Genomic DNA, 12,038 nt, shown 5'->3' on the forward strand with positions numbered 1-12,038 from the left:
GAGATGCAGTCTTGCTCTGTTGCCAGGCTGGAGTGCAGTGGCACGATCTTGGCTCACTGCAATCTCCGCTTCCCGGGTTCAAGAGATTCTCCCGCCTCAGCCTCCTGAGTAGCTGGGACTACAGGTACGTGCCACCACGCCCAGCTAATTTTTGTATTTTTAGTAGAGATGGGGTTTCACCATGCAGAAAAACATTTTTAAATAAAACAGACCCCTGTAGATGTCTTCACGGATATCATCAAACTTCAAATGTGATTGGGACAGGAATGTGAGAAGTCTTGTCTTGGGGGAGGGGCAGCTTTCAGAAAGTGGCTGTCAGGTTGGTTTTCACAGCCAGCGTCTTGGGAAACCATGTCCCACATCACCTCATGAGGAAGGCACACTGATTTGATATACTTAGGGGTGGAGGGGCCAGCACAGGGCAGGACACTATTAGATAACACATATGCTGTCTTGCTCGACTTTCCAGAGAGAGCTGACGCAGCCATAAGGAATGCTGTTTGGCCTTTTGTTTCTTAGTGCCAGACTGCACCAGCTGCATGCACGTAAGGAAGGAGGACAGTTCACGAAGGGTTTCACAGGTCATGGTCACGACTCTGGCTTTCACTCGGAGGGACGTGAGAGCCATGGCAAGTTGTGGGTGGAGGAGAGGCAGGGCAAGCGGGGGAAGGGCTGAATCAAGGATCCTCGTCACGGCTACTGTGACCATCCAGGTGAGAGCTGGCAAGGGTTTGGACTGGTGGGGAAGGGAGAAGAACCAATGTACAATATGAAAGACAGGAGCTGGGGAAGAGTGACGGGAGGGAGGCTGGAGGCGTGGCTGCCCTGTCCTCACGGTGGTTTCCTGCTCACTTGTGAGCTGTCGCATGAGCTGGATGGGGCCTCTCTAGGAGTGTTCCTAATGTTTGCATGACTCAGTACACCCCAAATGGAATGACATGGAATTCCATCAGGACACACTCTCAGATTCCCAATTTAGAAGGAAAAACAATGCCATTTCACCAGGGTGAATTGCCGAAAGCAGGCAATATGTGAAAGTAGCAAATGACTCCCATTTCTGGGGAACGGTGCTTAAGGTGTGCATACCTGTAGCAACTGCCAGAAGGAATGGGCTCTTGGGATTGACTGACCTGTCCTCAGAAGGGTGAAAAGCCACGTGTTCCCGACACAGCACGTGAGGGGATGATGGGAGAGAGGGACGCTTCCACATCCACGTCTTGCTCAGTGGGAGAAAGTAGGGAACCTCACAGGAGGGATGATGATGATTACCATCACAGGCAGTGGGGACACGGGAAGGAGTTTTTACTTAAGGTCAGGCTAGAAAAATTCTAGTTGGCTAACATAGGGGTAGCAAACAGTAGATGAAAAATGACATCTATTACTGAGAGAAACAGAGCTTGGTTTTCTAAGCTAAGGAGCTTGGAAAAGCGTATTACAAAGTGTTTATGTAGAATTTGATACCTTCCATCTGGCTTGTTGATAATCATAATAATTATTATAAATCGAATATTTTCATAAAGGAGTTGAAGCAATCATCAACTGTTACAGCATATTCATGGTAAAAAATCAACACTTTCAGATATAGTTTTATAACCAGCTTTTTGAAGAATATGAAAACTAAATCATCCCTACTATCATCTAGGTTTAATGAAATTGCCAAATGCACACACTACATGAAAGCAAAGTGTCTTTCAGATCCCAACAACTTACTAATCTAGTAATGCCGTGTTGGTGGAAAGACATGACATACCTCAAACAGCAGGGGGCGCCATGCGCCAAGCCCGCAGAGGGTTGTCCAACTCCTATTCCTTTTCTCTGTAGCTTTAATCCTTTCCTGGTTTTTCTCACAGGATCTGAGGACTATTGATAAAGTTCCACACTCCAGCTTCTGTTTAGCCTTTCCTTCTCCTTGACTATTAATAGTCAACTTGGAACTTGTTTGGGACTGGGGGAAGGGGACATGGGGAGTGACTGTTTAGTGGGTATAGGGTTTCAGTTTTGCAATCCAGTTATGGGCAGATGGTGATGACAAGCAGCAATGTGAATGGACTTCACTGTCCCTTTAAAAATGGTGAGGTTGGTACATTGTATGTGTATTTTTCTACAATTAAAAAAATCTTAAAAACATTTGGAACCTGCTTATAACAGCACACTCTGTTCATTTGCTCGTTGTTTAAATGACACATGTGCATCTGCCCTGGTGTCTTATTATGAGGGCTTAGGTAGAGTTTTAGGGACTAGCCTTTATTGTCTTCATCTTACCTAAATTCCCCCAAAACAAACCAATCAACCACTCAAATCTGCTATACGTGCTGGATTTGAGCAAATGCTGGATTCCTGAAGCTTCCAGAGAGAAGTGCGGAGGGAAGGCAGAGGGAAGGAAGTCACTCACTATGCGCCAACAGCGCTCCATATGTGATTCCATTTCATCTTCATACACTCCCCAGATAGATGCCTTATTAGCTGAGGAGGACACAGGGCCTACAGGGACTGTGTGACTTGCCCCAGGTCACCGGCTGGTAAAGAGGCAGGGGCCAGAGTTCAATCCAGGCCTTGGGGCCACAGAAGCCCTGCTTTCTCCCTGTTTCCAAGATGCCCTAAGCTGCTAAACTGTTCAGGCCCAAGGGTACTGTGAGGGGCACCAAATGAGAAAGTGTTGAATTCCATTAATTCACCTTTGGTTCTTTTTTCATACCCCATACACAAGAGAGGCATTTTCTTCCAGTGGAGCCGGGAACAATGGGGCGGCAGTCTCCACCTCATGGCGTGGGGGTGGGGTGGCCCAGCATTAACAAAGCCTCAAACAGGCCGTCTTTGTTCCAGACAAAGGGTCAGCATGGTACCACCGCTGGAATATGGCCTTTAGCATCCGCCCAAGAGGGCTGAGTGACAGCTATGGCTTGGGGGAAGGTTGCCACAGGAAGGTGAGACAGGGTCATTCTCATGAACGGAATTTCTAACATGGAACACAGGGCCAGCCGGGCAAAGTCCTGTTGGATGGCAAGTTTTACTACAAGCTCAGATTCTGCTACCTTCTAGCACATGACAGAAGGACTCAGAACTGACATGCCTTACTGAGACGCAGCTGCAAATAATGGTGTGCAACCAAGACGATGGAATCCTTGGGGTGCTAGCCCAAGCAGCGGCAAGACAGGAGCAGCACAAGCTCACCAGGGCACGGAAGGCCCTCTCCATTACACATGGACAGTAGGTAGAAATGGGAGTGGAGGAGCCCATCCTGACCTGCAAGGTGCGTCCAAAACTGGCCCTGAAATGATGGAAAAAAAGCCTTTTTTTTTCTTTTTTTTTTGAGACAGTCTCGCTCTGTCAGCCAGGCTGGAGTGCAGTGGCATGATCTTGGCTCGCTGCAACCTCCGCCTTCCAGGCTCAAGCAATTCTCCTGCCTCAGCCTCCCGAGGCAGGGATTACAGGCACGTGCCACCATGCCTGGCTAATTTTGTATTTTTAGTAGAGATGGGGTTTCTCCATGTTGGGCAGGCTGGTCTCGAACTCCCGACCTCAGGTGATTCGCCCGCCTTGGCCTCCCAAAGTGCTGGGATTACAGCTGTGTGCCACCACGCCCCACTACTTTTTTTTTATTTAGTAGAGACGGGGTTTCACCATGTTGGCCAGGTTGGTCTCGAACTCCTGACCTCAGGTAATCTGCCCGCCTCGGCCTCCCAAAGTGCTGGGATTACAGGTTGTGCCACCGCGCCTGACCAAAAAAAAAAAAAGTCTTCTAATTGAGGAAATTGAGGATGCGAGAGGCAGTGCCAGACAGGACCCCAAACCTCTGACTTCTAGGAGGCATTTCCTTTCCCTGTGCCTCCGCCTCTACCTGCCAGCTGTGCCTTCCAAGAAGAGGTGGCCAGAGCCTGGGTTCCACTGGGATGAGGGGCACTGTAAATACTGAAACCATCTGTGACCTGCCACCTTGCAATGGTGGGGTAGGCTCTGGCGGGGAGAAAAGGGGTGGAGCCAGAATTCTGGTTTCTAGCTTTGGGAATGGCGCTTCCCAGCAAGTGCACAGAAAGGGGTTAGCTCAGTGTGTCCAAGAGAAAGACCCGGACAGAGTGGATTCTTCAGGCTGCTTCCTTCTCTGATGCCGCTGCTCTTTGTTTTCTTTCCCTCCTGAGTTGCTCTCTCTGCGGCCTGAAGTTCTGAAGCTTTAGGATCAAGACGTTTTAAATACTAAACACCTTTATCCTCAGTTCCGCAGGGGCGCCTGCTCTGAGATGGCACCTACTTCCCTCCGGCAGGCAGTGAAGCCCAACAGAAGCAGCCCGCTGTGCTGTGATCCATGCTGGGTTCTACAGAAACAGCACGCAAGGTGGAGACCTGACCATGCTGGGTTCTACAGAAACAGCACACAAGGAGGGGACCTGACCAGGCCGCTAAGCCCCTCTCCTCTCCGGCAGCCTCCAACCTAATCCCTTCTCCCAGACAAAGTTTCTCCCCAGAAGCTGGAGCAGGGGGGCTCTCAGCCTTGCCAGAGGGGATGATCCTGGGCTGCTGACAAAGAGAGTGGCCATGGTTTCTTCACATTCACAGGAATCAGGGAAAATTATTTTTTTTAAAGAAATTAAGGGAAACAGATTTCAAAACTTATGGAAAAGAGGCGAATATGATCTAATAGCACCAGAGATTCTAAAAGAGGCTGAAAAACTCTCAGAAGACAAATTATCTCCCAACAACCAGAAAACAGGCCACGAGGAGGAAAACAGAAGGCATCTGAAGGCCTCATGGTCCCCAGGTGTGGAAGTGGGTACTGGGGACAGCAAAACATGCATCCATGCCTTCACCTGAGAGCAGGGGTTTGGAAGCCAGTCTCTTGCAGGTCTCCCTTACCTAGGTCCTGGGACTCCCCATGCAGAGTCGACCTTTAAGGGCTTGCAGCCTGGAGGATGGGGCCGACGTGTATGTGGATGTGCCCAGGGTACTTGCCAGCAAGAAGCGAGCGCCAGGAGTGCAGGAGAAGGACCCCAAACCTCTGACTTCTAGGAGGCGTTTCCTTTCCCTGTGCCTCCGCCTCTATCTGCCAGCTGCGCCTTCCAAGAAGACGTGGCCAGAGCCCAGGTTCCACTGGGATGAGGGGCACTGTAAATACTGAAACTGTCTGTGACCTGCCACTTTGCAATGGTGGGGTAGGCTCTGGCGGGGGGAAAAGGGGCGGTGCCTGTCTGTGCCAGGGAGAGGTTGATAAGGAAGCACCTGCCTGCCAAGAAGCCCGACGGGGCCCTCGAGGCCAAGGCAGCAGCCACCGAGGCAAAGCACAGAGCGAGGGGACACTGCTGCATGGGAAGCTGGAGAGGCGGCCCAACACGGGCGTGAAAGGCCATGTCATCCTCCGGGGGCAGCGGCCACTGGTGAAGGACTATCTGGAAGGCTGTTGGCGGATGGGTGGCTACTGAGAGGGCTCATTTCCTGAGGATCTTTATCATTTCCAAGTCGGCCATGGCTAGGAGGGAGAGGCGGGCTGAAGGGGCAGCCTGGTGCACACAAGTGTCATGTCTATGGCAGGGTCTATGGTGGTACCAAACAATGTGTCCATAAGAACATAAGAACCCCCATAAGAACAAGGTCGGGAGGTGAAAGCCCAAGTGCTCAGAGTAAAAGTGCTCAGATCAAGAAAAAGAGCTGTAAAAAATGTGCCACGAGACAGAAGGGAAAAGGGAAAGAGCTGCCAGGGGCCAGGGGTACCTTCCAAACCCCGGCTCTCTCTCTCTGCCTTCTCCACCAAGGAGGGTCACCTCAAAACTAGCCAGGAAGAGCAAACCCAGCCAAGTGGGATCTGAAGACCAACACTGACAAGAGGGAGCAAAGCATTCTGTTGATAACCATAAAACTGTGCAAGGTTCCCAGCATGAACTCATCTGTGGTGGAAAGAAAGCTTAGAGAATCAGGGAGAGGCTGGGAGCCTCGAGGTTGGAAATCCTAGAAGGGCCCAGTCCTTGACTGGAGCTTATGGGTCTCGTGTTTATCCTGAGAACAGTGCCAAGCGGCTAATTTAAAAAGCAGGTATAGCCTTAGGCTGCACTAGGGAAAGTGATGGGCTGACATGTTCTGCTCCACTGCCTAGGCGTTTGATGATTTCAGCAATGCATACGGCCACAGCTGTGTGGGACAGGGCAACGTGGGGAGAGACGAGACACACGGGAGGCCCAGGGAGCTGCACGAGTGTCACGTGAACAGGGGTCGTGACGGGTCCCTAGGAAGCATCACGCGTGCCCCACAGGACCCAGGTTTCTGTGGACATGCGGGTGTTCTTTCTCACCTGAGGACTTCAAAATGTTAACATGCTTCCTGGGCCCAGGTGCAACTTAAAATTGGTCCTTACTGGCATTTTCTACTATGTGGTTGTGTCTGTGGTTCTATCAGATGTCTAGTCAGAGGACTCAACCTATTCATTCCCCTCTTTTTGTGTTCACTGCAGCTTGATGGAGAACTGGCATCTCTGTGTTAGCAAGAAGATGGGGCTCTGGTAGCACCATCTGTGCCTGGGACTGGGAGGCTGTAAATAGCAGGGGGTGATGGGTCAACTAAAGAGCTTCCCCGAGGAGAAAAATGGTTCATACAGGAGTCACGTCTGTGGCAGGGTTTGTCTACTGAAGGTGTGTGTAAATCTACCGATCAAGAGACTGGCTTTTAAAAAAACAACAACCCCCCCCCCCCACCAAAACCCACACAAATTTGAAGACTATAAACTTTATATTTATCTATAAGATATAGATACATATATATAATTCATAAAATTATTCCTTGGCATAAAATATACCCCTAGCTACTTATGTACATGTGCAGCCCTCTTTCCCTATGTTAAGGACCACTGAGTGTCCTGGTGGTGGAGCTGGTGGCTGAGGAGAGCTGGCATTCTTTGCATATAGCACATGCCAGGTATTTCACTAAGCTTTTACCCCTTTTAAAGTCTTAAAAGGTGAGCAATTCTTGTTGCCTCTGTGTGGCATCTGGGGAAACTGAAGATGGCAGTTTTGAGTGACTTTCCTGAAGCCACTTGGCTAGTGAGTGGTGGAGCCTGGATTTGAACCCAAGCCCTGTGGCTCCAGGGCCCACAGCTATAAGCACCAAGCTATGTAGCCAATTCCAGCTTGACCTAAATCCCTCTGCCTCCATCCCTCTTCCCTCATTAAATCAACAGACACATACAGGGCAGTCAGATGTCATGACAGCCACAGGCGTGACAGACAGCCCCCCCAGCTGAACCCATCTCCAGTTTCAAAGGAGGGAACTTGTAAGAGATCAGTGGTGTCAGCTCCAGTTTGTGCACCCTGGCCCTCTGGAAACTTCTTTTTTGGTAACAATCAGTTCATTCTTCAAGCCACATCAGTTAAGAGCCATCTCCAGGGAGGACTACAGGCCACTGAAAACTGTCTGGCACCAGATTCATAGTGAGCAGGTTTCGAGGCACTGTTGTTTGCCATATGTGCTGTTTCTTGGCAGCGCTTTGTGGTTCTTTTAGCCTTGTACTGGGCTCAGAAGATACAAAAAGACCCCAGAAGAATTTCATGGCACCATTAAAACCCATTTACCTTACTGTGCCCGAGCAAGTGGGACATCCGACCCAGAGCTGGGGACACAGTAGTCAGCCTTTAAGAGAAAATGAAGACCCTTTTGAGCAAAGACCACAGACTAGCTAAAAGCACTTCACAAGCACTGCCCGTAGGTGCAGGAGACACCCAGGCCTGGGAGAGGGAAGCCAGTGAAGTCTCTCCTGTGCCCAGAGTGTTTTTTGATTGTTTTCTTTTGTTCCTGTGTCAAATGATATGTTACTTCATTAAACTTACAAAATGGCCATTTAGCATGCTAATCAGCTGTTTTAGATCCTCACTGTGCTCATTTCACACACTGCTTCATGTAATTACCTCTATTTGGTAATTTTTGAGGTATTTTGAGATCATTTACATGGGCTTTGCTGGGCTCCCTGCCTGCTGCACCTAAGTGAATGGCAGGTCATCGGGAGTTTCAGGCCACGGGGAAAGTGCTCGTGTGCGGAGCCCCGTGTGCCTCACAGCCTCCGAGCTGGTGCTGGGCTCGGAAAGCCAAGAGGCCAGAGGCGCCACATCTTTGCTTTCTCCACGTTGATGGCGCATGCGTGTCGGGAGTGTCTGGACTAGGCACCCCGTCAGGCTGATGTCTGGTTTCTGTACACTGTCTTTAAGCTGAGACTAAGAAAACCAATTTTTAAAAAACCTGTAGGGAATCATAAGGTATTAATCATGGAAGTCGATCAATGAAGCCCTACTGAGTGACTTCACCATTTGTGTGGGATGGCAGTTCCTGACTGACCTCTCCCTATTGCTAGATATGCGTTCTAAATTTCTCTTCAAAGAATCAGTATGTCAATATGTTCAATTCTTTGCCTTCTACTTTTAAACTTAACTTCCTCGTAAAGCAACCTTTTCTGATTACCTGCTCCACCCTGACTCATTCCGATTTCCTGCTCTGCCATAATCATTTTTCCCCCCAAACCACTCACCCCTGTCACTCTCTTTAAATTAGCCAATCGGAATTAGTTTAGCCCGTGCAGTCTAACCCTAGCCAATAGGGAAACAACACAGCAGCAGGGGCCACGTGCGTCAGGGATAAGAACCCCTTCGCCTCCCCTGTCCATGTGTGCGCTCACCATTGCTCCATCTGTAAGAGCGCATCCTTCTATAGAAGTACATTGCCTTGCTGAGAATTAAAAAGAAAATTTTATATTCGAGTGCTATGTCTTTTGTGGCACTGAAACCTTATAACACTATGATAGCTCTGCTTCCACAGCAGTGAAAACCGAAAGAGCCGGGCTGGGCACCTGCCTCTTTGAGGTGGGATTCGGGTCAGGCAGCACTCGGCAGGTGCAGGGATCTGTGGGGCCCAGGCTTTACTTCCTTAAGGGCTCAGAGGGGCTGGTGAGCAGTGCGTGTCTGCAGGCCCAGGGTATAAACAACGTGTCTTCCCTGTTGCTTTCAAACTCATTCAGGTGGTGGGCCCCACGTGGGTTCTTGGCAGAACACGGGTGTGTATTGATACGTTAAACTGAAAAATGAGTAATTTTTATAATTTTGTGCCAAATCAGATTACCCTTTATAAGGTTCAAGTGGTAAATAGTAGAAGAGATCAAGATTTTGAGGCCATCTGGGGGGGAATAAATACAAATGAATAAAATTCTAGCAACTTATTTTGTTTCCTGAAAATTGGAAAAATATTTCAGTTTTTGAATGTTTGTAGTGGCACAGGTTAGTCCTGGGCTCTGCAAAGACCTTGTTGAGGGGCACTGCATTATTCAATGAATAAAAAGCAGAAAAAAAAAACAAGAAGCAAAGTAACTTAAATCTAGTCCTAGTACTTCTATCAGTAGCTACGATGTCAATATCCCCTGTCCCCAGAGAAACCTTTGGCAAAAATATCATTAAGCATGTAAGTACTGGCACAGGTTACCTGTATCAAAATGGCTCATGTTCCCCATAAATATGTACACCAACTAGGTACCCACAAAAAATAAAAATTAAACTAAAAAATGCAGACACAGGGCCACACTGCATAAAGTACTATATTTCTAAGCAAATCCCCTACTCACATGGAGAATCTGGAAATAAAATAATAGAGATGTCTCATGAAACTAAAAGGAGATAGAATCTAACAAAAAACAAAAACAAGTGAGTCGAATAGTTAGAAGTCTGGTTCATCAATCCATGCAGCCTTAAGTGACGAGAAGATTCCCTCCTTTCAGAAATCATAGTTGTTAGCTTGCCAGGCACCCAAAACAAAATAACACAAACTGGGTGACTCTGAGCAACAGAAAATTACTGCCCCACAGTTCTGGAGACTGAAATCAAGGTGTGAGCAGAGGCACATGCCCTCTGAAGGTGCTAGGGAAGGGTCTGTTCCAGGCCTTTCCTGGCTTCTGGTAGCTCCTGGGCTGAGGCAGCAAAACTCCAGCCTACACGTGGTGCTTCCCCTGTGTGCATGTCTGTGCCCAAATTTCTTCCTCTAAAAAGGCACCAGTCATAGGGGATTATGGGCCCACCCTACTCACCTACCAGAACCTCATCTTAACCCTATTTCCAAGTAAGGTCACATTCTGAGGTACTGGGGGTTAGGACTTTAACATAAGAATGTTTGGCGAATCCTATTCAACCCATAACAATAAAATAGAAGGTTCTGGGTTGAATGCAGTTTCACGGTCTCCCTTTAACCCCCCACTGACTGCAAAAAGCAAGGCTCAGAAAGATCCAGAGTAAAAACCTAACTTTTTTTTTTTTTTTTTAAAGAATCAGATCCTTAAATACAAACAGCCACTGACCTCAGATACCCTTGCACTCTATTGCATGAGGCCACGTGGTTTGATTGGCACACTGTGCCAGCGTGGCCAGGCTTCCTTCTCTCTCTGCCTCAAGTGACAGCAACACCTCCCTACCCCCACCACATCAAGCAGCCTCCATGTGTTGAAGCCAGTGAAACCAGTTATTTGGGGACCAGTGGAGGTAGTCTGGGGGCCCTGGCACAGTCCCATGACCTCTGCGTCATCAGAATGTGGGTGTGTGGGGCCAGCCCTGGACAGAGTCCCATCCTCACCTGCCATCTTGAAACAGGTCAGCTCGCCAAAAATCAACTGGTGGATAACCAATTTGGCCAACCAACAATTTGTCAAATTTTCTGAGTTTTAAGATCTTGTCTCTTTTAAACTCTTCTAAAGTTTATAGCCATTTTTTACAGGAAGGATTGGCAGGGTCCCAAGGGCTGGGAGGGCCCCAGGGTCTCTAGGGCCTCCATTTTCCCTGTCTGTAACCCCACCTCTACCATTCTGCTCCAGTTTTCTCTGAGTCGTCACCTCCCCTCTTTTTCTGACCAGTCTCTCTCCCTTCTCCTTCTGACCTTCACGCTACTCCACCTCTCTGACATTCAGTCACTCTCCTTTCCCTGATCCTTGTTCTCCCCCTTCTCTGACTTTCTCTGAATGTGGCATCCCGGGGGTGCTGGGTATGGTCGTGTAATTCGTGCACTGCACAAAAGTGCCTGGCTGGCTCTGCTTGCCAAGATCCATCTGGAGAGATCCCATTTCTATTGTGTGCTAACGGTTTGGGGAGGCTTAGCAGAGTCCAAGCCTGTGCTTTGCATGGATTCTTCTCTATGTCTCCTGAAGCAGAGGGTCCCCCTCTCTTGGCACTAACTCCCCAAAGTACAGCAGAGCAGGGAGCTTGAGAAGATAAACAGCAGATGTTCTGAAAATGCCATTGTGAAATCAAAATGGAAACTAGTCAACTAAAAGCATCCAAAGGTGTTAAAAACTTCTGTTTATTAAAATATGATTGGCTATGGACTTCAGAAACAGTTTTAAAAAGTCATGTTTTGGGTAAATTGGCAAATTTGGTAAACTTAGCAGCCCGATGGGCTGGCTTTCACCACTTGGCCTGGCATGCAGGAATAGGGAGGTCCGTCACTCTTTTGGGACATTTCTTCCCCACCAAAAGGACTGTTGGAAGATACAGCCCATGCCGGTGAGTGGTTTCTATCTTATCCCCACATCTAGAGTCCAGGAGGGCACCATGATAGACCCCAGGGGTTTGTAGGAGGCTGGGTTTCTGTAAGTTCAGCACTGCAGCTGCCTTCCCCACATAAGAGGAAGGACTGCGGTGCCTGCTCCTCTCTTGTGAGCTCACTGCTGCCTCAGCCTGTGGCTCCAGGAGTGTCTACCTAGAGAAGCACAGCCTTTTAGGGCACACTCACTGTCACTGTGTTCTACAGCCAGTCACATGAGCGACAGAGGCCGCAGCTGTCCAGGAAGGCTCAGGGCAAGGCGACCACTGGCTCTGACTCCAGCACCAGTGGAGACACCTTGCATGGCGAGGCTGCGATGCAGTCTCCTCTGCGTGGCTGCAACCCTGCACGCTTCCACATGAAAGCAGACCCTCTGAAGCTGTTCTTCCAAATGGCTTTATGCCACATATATTTTTGAAATGTGCTTCCCTTCACCCCAAACAGCTGCTTGTCAGTCAGCAGGCGCCTTGCTAACCTGGGTTTGCACTGTGTCTGCTCCC

General features: G+C 48.9%; 1 protein-coding gene across 2 annotated transcripts in view; it reads right to left on the bottom strand.

The window, feature by feature from the left end:
• ANKH (ANKH inorganic pyrophosphate transport regulator) overlaps positions 1-12,038 on the bottom strand; it is a 161,532-nt gene that overhangs the window by 15,938 nt on the left and 133,556 nt on the right. The window lies entirely within an intron of this gene.

This window comes from Pan troglodytes, chromosome 4 (assembly GCF_028858775.2).
Source record: "Pan troglodytes isolate AG18354 chromosome 4, NHGRI_mPanTro3-v2.0_pri, whole genome shotgun sequence".
Taxonomy (NCBI): Eukaryota; Metazoa; Chordata; class Mammalia; order Primates; family Hominidae; genus Pan; species Pan troglodytes.